We start from the raw sequence: 6,012 nt of genomic DNA, 5'->3' as shown, positions 1-6,012 counted from the left end.
CATGAATATACCACATACTGTTGACCTAATGCTAGCAACTCCGCCCTTCTATAATGTTTATCATGGTATATCATGTTATCATACAGTTGACTAAGGCTGTAGATGGATGATTATCAAATGTATAGTATGTAGAATATTTGAAATAATATGGTGCTTTGTTCAAACCCTATTGCCTTCCATAGGGCGGAGTATATCATATATCTGGGTTTATTTTCTTGAGAAAGAGGTTCTAATATATTGAACCAGAGAATCATAATGTGAATACAGTACAGTACAGTACAGACTTAAAAAGTACTACATGGTATGACTTTCTGTAAATTTAGAAATTTAACATTTTATTGGACTGAAGTGAAAACTGAAGTTTTAGTAAAAAGGATTCCTCTTTGCATTGATGTTTATATACTGTATATATATATATATATATATATACAGTCCCAGTCAAATGTTTAGACACACCTACTCATTCAAGGGTTTTTCTTTATTTTTACTATTTTTTACATTGTACAATAATAGCGAAGACATCAAAACTATGAAATATCACATATGGAGATCAACCAAATTGAGAAGACTGCTGTGTCTTTGTGAAACGCAGAGTAGGTGAATGGATGATCTCCGCATGTGTGGTTCCCACCATGAAGCATGGAGGAGGAGGTGTGAGGGTGTGGGGGTGCTTTGCTGGTGACAATGTCTGTGATTAATTTAGAATTTAATGCACACTTAACCAGCATGGCTACTACAGCACTCTGCAGTGATACACCATCCCATCTGGCTTGTGCGTAGTGGGACTATCATTTGTTTTTCAACAGGACAATGACCTAACACACTTCCAGGCTGTGTAAGGGCTATTTAACCAAGAAGGAAAGTGATGGAGTGTGGCATCAGATGACCTGGCCTCTACAATCCCCCAACCTCAACCAATTTGAGATGGTTTGGTTTGGGATGAGTCGGACCGCAGAGTGTAGGAAAAGCAGCCAACAAGTGCTCAGCTGTTGGAAAAGCATTCCAGGTGAAGCTGATTGAGAGAATGCCAGGAGTGTGCAAAGCTGTCATCAAGGCAAACGGTGGCTACTTTGAAGAATCTCAAATATAAAATGTATTTTGATTTGTTTAGCACTTTTATGGTTACTACATGATTCCATGTGTTATTTCATAGTTCTGATGTCTTCACTATTAAAAAAAAATAAAAGAACAACACTTGAATGAGTAGGTGTGTCCAAACTTTTGACTGGTGCTGTATATATATATAAATATGTTGATTGTCATTCATAATAATGCATGCCCCCCCCCTCATCTTCTTTGGTGAGGGATTTGTTGTGATTCACATTTAGTCTGTAGGATTAAATCAACCAGTCATAGTCATTTTATAAGCTTTTGGGAAAAAGAGAAAGCCTTTCTATGTTGAATGCCAATTACTATTTTGTATTAAGAATAGTTTTTATGTTTATGGTGTGTATCTGAGAAATATTTAATTGCTCCCAGTGCTCTTCCATTTTTCTTCAATTCAAATATTGCAATATGAAACAGTTATTAAATAATATGTTTTGCTGAATGACATGAACGGAATAAAGCCTTACTAAACACAACTGTTTGTCGTTTTGTGACAATGGGACAGAAAGTCATAGAATCTGATTTAAACCTAACCCTAACCTTAACCCATACCGTGACCACACTGCTAACCCTAATGCATAAACCTAACCTTAAATTAAGACCAAAAATATATATTTGTTGAATGAATTTTTTACAAGTGGTGGAAAAATTACTCAATTGTCATACTTGAGTAAAAGTAAAGATACCTTAATAGAAAATGACTCAAGTAAAAGTGAAAGTCACCTAGTAAAATACAACTTGAGTAAAAGTCTTAAAGGGTTTTGTTTTAAATATACTTAAGTATCAAAAGTAAAAGTAAAATCAATTTCTAATTCCTTACATTAATTAAAGCAGATGGCACCATTTTCTTTAAAAAAAAAAAAATCTTATTTTTTTCTTTTCTTTTTCTTTCACCCTTATTTAACCAGGTAAGCTAAGTTGAGAACAAGTTCTCATTTACAACTGTGACCTGGCCAAGATAAATCAAAGCACTGCAACAGAAACATCAATGCCGAGTTACACATGGAATAAACAAGCGTACAGTCAATAACATAATAGAAAAAAAGAAAGTCTATATACAGTGTGTGCAAATGTATTGGGTGGGCTATTTACAGATGGACTGTGTACAGCTGCAGCGATCGGTTAGCTGCTCAGATAGCTGAAGTTTAAAGTTAGTGAGGGAAATGTAAGTCTCCAGCTTCAGCGATTTTTGCAATTCGTTGCAGTCACTGGCAGCAGAGAACTGGAAGGAAAGGCGGCCAAAGGAGGTGTTGGCTTTGGGGATGACCAGCGAGATATACCTGCTGGAGCACGTGCTACGGGTGGGTGTTGTTATCGTGATCATTGAGCTGAGATAAGGCAGAGCTTTACCTACCATAGACTTATAGATGACCTGGAGCCAGTGGGTCTGGAGACGAATATGTAGCGAGGGCCAGCTGACTAGAGCATACAGGTCGCAGTGGTTGGTGGTATAAGGCGCTTTGGTAACAAAACGGATGGCACTGTGATAGACTACATCCAATATGCTAATTAGAGTATTGGAAGCTATTTTGTAGATGACATCGCCGAAGTCGAGGATCGGTAGGATAGTCAGTTTTACTAGGGTAAGTTTGGCGGCGTGAGTGAAGGAGGCTTAGTTACGAAATAGAAAGCCAATTCTAGATTTGGTTTTGGATTGGAGATGTTTGATATGAGACTGGAAGGAGAGTTTACAGTGAAGCCAGACACCTAGGTATTTGTAGTTGTCCACGTATTCTAGGTCAGAACCGTCCAGAGTAGTGATGCTAGTCGGGCTGGCGGGTGGGTGTGGGCAGCAAACGGTTGAAAGCATGAATTTGGTTTTACTAGCGTTTAAGAGAAGTTGGAGGCCACGGAAGGAGTGTTGTATGGCATTGAAGCTTGTTTGGAGGTTAGTTAACACAGTGTCCAAAGAAAGGCCAGATGTATACAGAATGGTGTCTTCTGCGTAGAGATGGATCAGGGAATCACCCGCAACAAGAGCGACATCGTTGATATATACAGAGAAAAGAGATGGCCCGGGAATTGAACCCTGCGGTACCCCCATAGAGACTGCCAGAGGTCCGGACAACAGGCCCTCCGATTTGACACACTGAACTCTTTCTGAGAAGTAGTTGATGAACCAGGCGAGGCAGTCATTTGAGAAACCAAGGCTATTGAGTCTGCTGATAAGAATACGGTGATTGACAGAGTCGAAAGCTTTGGCCAGGTCGGTGGAGACAGCTGCACAGTACTGTCTTTTATCGATGGCGGTTATGATATCGTTTAGTACCTTGAGCATGACTGAGGTGCACCCATGACCAGCTCGGGAATACCAGATTGCACAGTGGAAAAGGTACGTTGGGATTCGAAATGGTCAGTGATCTGTTTATTAACTTGGCTTTCAAGACATTAGAAAGGCAGAGCGGGATGGATATAGGTCTATAACAGTTTAGGTCTAGAGTGTCACCCCTTTGAAGAGGGGGATGACCGCTGCAGCTTTCCAATCTTTGGGGATCTCGGACGATACGACAGAGAGTTTGAACAGACTGATAATAGGGGTTGCAACAATGGCAGTGGATAATTTTAGAAAGAGAGGGTCCAGATGGTCTAGCCCAGCTTATTTGCACGGGTCCAGGTTTTGCAGCTCTTTCAGAACATCTGCTATCTTGATTGGGGTGAAGGAGAAGCTGGGGAGGATTGGGCAAGTAGCTGCAAGGGCTGCGGAGCTGTTGGCCGGGGTTGGGGTAGCCAGGAGGGAAGCATGGCCAGCCGTAGAGAAATGCTTATTGAAATTTTAGATTATCATGGATTTATCAGTGGTGACCGTGTTATATAGCTGTAGTGCAGTGGGTAGCTGGGAGGAGGTGCTCTTATTCTCCATGGACTTTACAGTGTCTCAAAATGTTTTGTAGTTAGAGCTACAGGATGCAAATTTCTGTTTGAAAAAGCTGGCCTTTGCTTTCCTGACTGACTGTGTGTATTGGTTCCTGACTTCCCTGAACAGTTGCATATCGCGGGACTATTCGATGCTATTGCAGTCCGCCACAGGATGTTTTTTTGCTGATCAAGGGCAGTCAGGTCTGGAGTGAACCAAGGGCTATATCTGTTCTTAGTTCTACATATTTTTGAATGGGGCATGCTTATTTAAGATGGTGAGGAAATTACTTTTAAAGAACTACCAGGCATCCTCGACTGACGGGATGAGGTCAATATCCTTCCAGGATACCCGGGCCAGGTCTATTAAAAAGGCCTGCTCGCAGAAGTGTTTTAGGGAGCATTTGACAGTGATGAGGGGTGGTTGTTTGACAGCGGACCCAGGCAAGGCAATGAGGCAGTGATCGCTCAGATCCTGATTGAAAACAGCAGAGGTTTATTTGGAGGGCAAGTTGGTCAGGATAATATCTATGAGGGTGCCCATGTTTACGGATTTAGGGTTGTTCCTGGTGGTTACCTTGATAATTTGTGTGAGATTGAGGGCATCTATCTTAGATTGTAGGGCTACTGGGGTGTTAAGCATATCCCAGTTTAGGTCACCTAACAGAACGAACTCTGAAGACAGATGGGGGGCAATCAATTCACATATAGTGTCCAGGGCACAGCTGGGAGCTGAGGGGGGTCTATAACAGGCGGCAACAGTGAGAGACTTATTTCTGGAGAGATTAATGTTTTAATTTAGAAGCTCGAACTGTTTGGGCAAAGACCTGGAGAGTATGACAGAACTTTGCAAGCTATCTCTGCAGTAGATTACAACTCCTCCCCTTTGGCAGTTCTATCTTGACGGAAAACGTTGTAGTTGGGTATGGAAATCTCCGAAATTTTGGTGGCCTTCCTCAGCCAGGATTCAGACACGGCAAGGACATCAGGGTTGGCGGAGTGTGCTAAAGCAGTGAGTAAAAAAAACTTAGGGAGGAGGCTTCTGATGTTAACATGCATGAAACCAAGGCTTTTTCGATTACAGAAGTCAACAAATGACAGTGCTTGGGGACACGCAGGGCCTGGGTTAGCCTCCACATCACCCGAGGAACAGAGGAGGAGTAGGATGAGGGTACGGCTAAAGACTAGCAAAACTGGTAGTCTAGTGCTTTGGGGACAGAGAATAAAAGGACCAGATTTCTGGGTGTGGTAGAATAGATTCAGGGAATAATGTGCAGAGAGGCGTATGGTGAGGTGCGGGTACAGTGGAGGTTAGCCCAGGCACTGAGTGATGATAAGAAAGGTTGCATCTCTGGACACGCTGGTTATACTGGGTGTGGTCACTGCATGTGTGGGAGTTGGGACAAAGGAGGTATCTGAGGCATGTACAGTGGGACTAGGGGCTCCGCACTAAAGTAAAACAATTGTTGACGGACAACAAGGGGCACACTCCAACCTCAGACATAATTACAAACAAAGCATTTGTGTTTAGTGAGTCAGATCAGAGGCAGTAGAGATGAAGAGGGAAGTTCTCTTGATGTGTGTGATTTGGTCCATTTATGTAAAAATGTAACGAGTACTTTTGGGTGTCAGGGAAAATGTATGGAGTAAAAAGTACATTATTTTCTTTAGAAATGTAGTGAAGTAAAAGTAAAAGTTCGCAAAAATATAAATAGTAAAGTAAAGTACAGATACCCCAAAAAACGACTTAAGTAGTATTTAAAGTATTTCAAGTATATATACTTTAGTACTTTACACCACTGCCTATATCAGGTGACATCGCTCAGTTCTGCCTCCAGAAAAAGACTCATGACAATAAAAGACAAGAAGCGTTAACCTTTTTCAAATGCCAGACTGTATGTACTATGATACATGCACAACATGAGGGAGCAATTGCATAATCCACAAATCATACAGCAACACCATAAAAGGTTGCAGTTGAAATTACGTCAAGGTCAAGTAGTCTGTAATGTCCGTTTTGCATAGATTTTTCAAAATGAAAAAGACAGTTTC

Source organism: Oncorhynchus tshawytscha, unplaced genomic scaffold (assembly GCF_018296145.1).
Source record: "Oncorhynchus tshawytscha isolate Ot180627B unplaced genomic scaffold, Otsh_v2.0 Un_contig_11560_pilon_pilon, whole genome shotgun sequence".
NCBI classification, from domain to species: Eukaryota; Metazoa; Chordata; class Actinopteri; order Salmoniformes; family Salmonidae; genus Oncorhynchus; species Oncorhynchus tshawytscha.
This window is presented reverse-complemented; position numbering follows the sequence as displayed.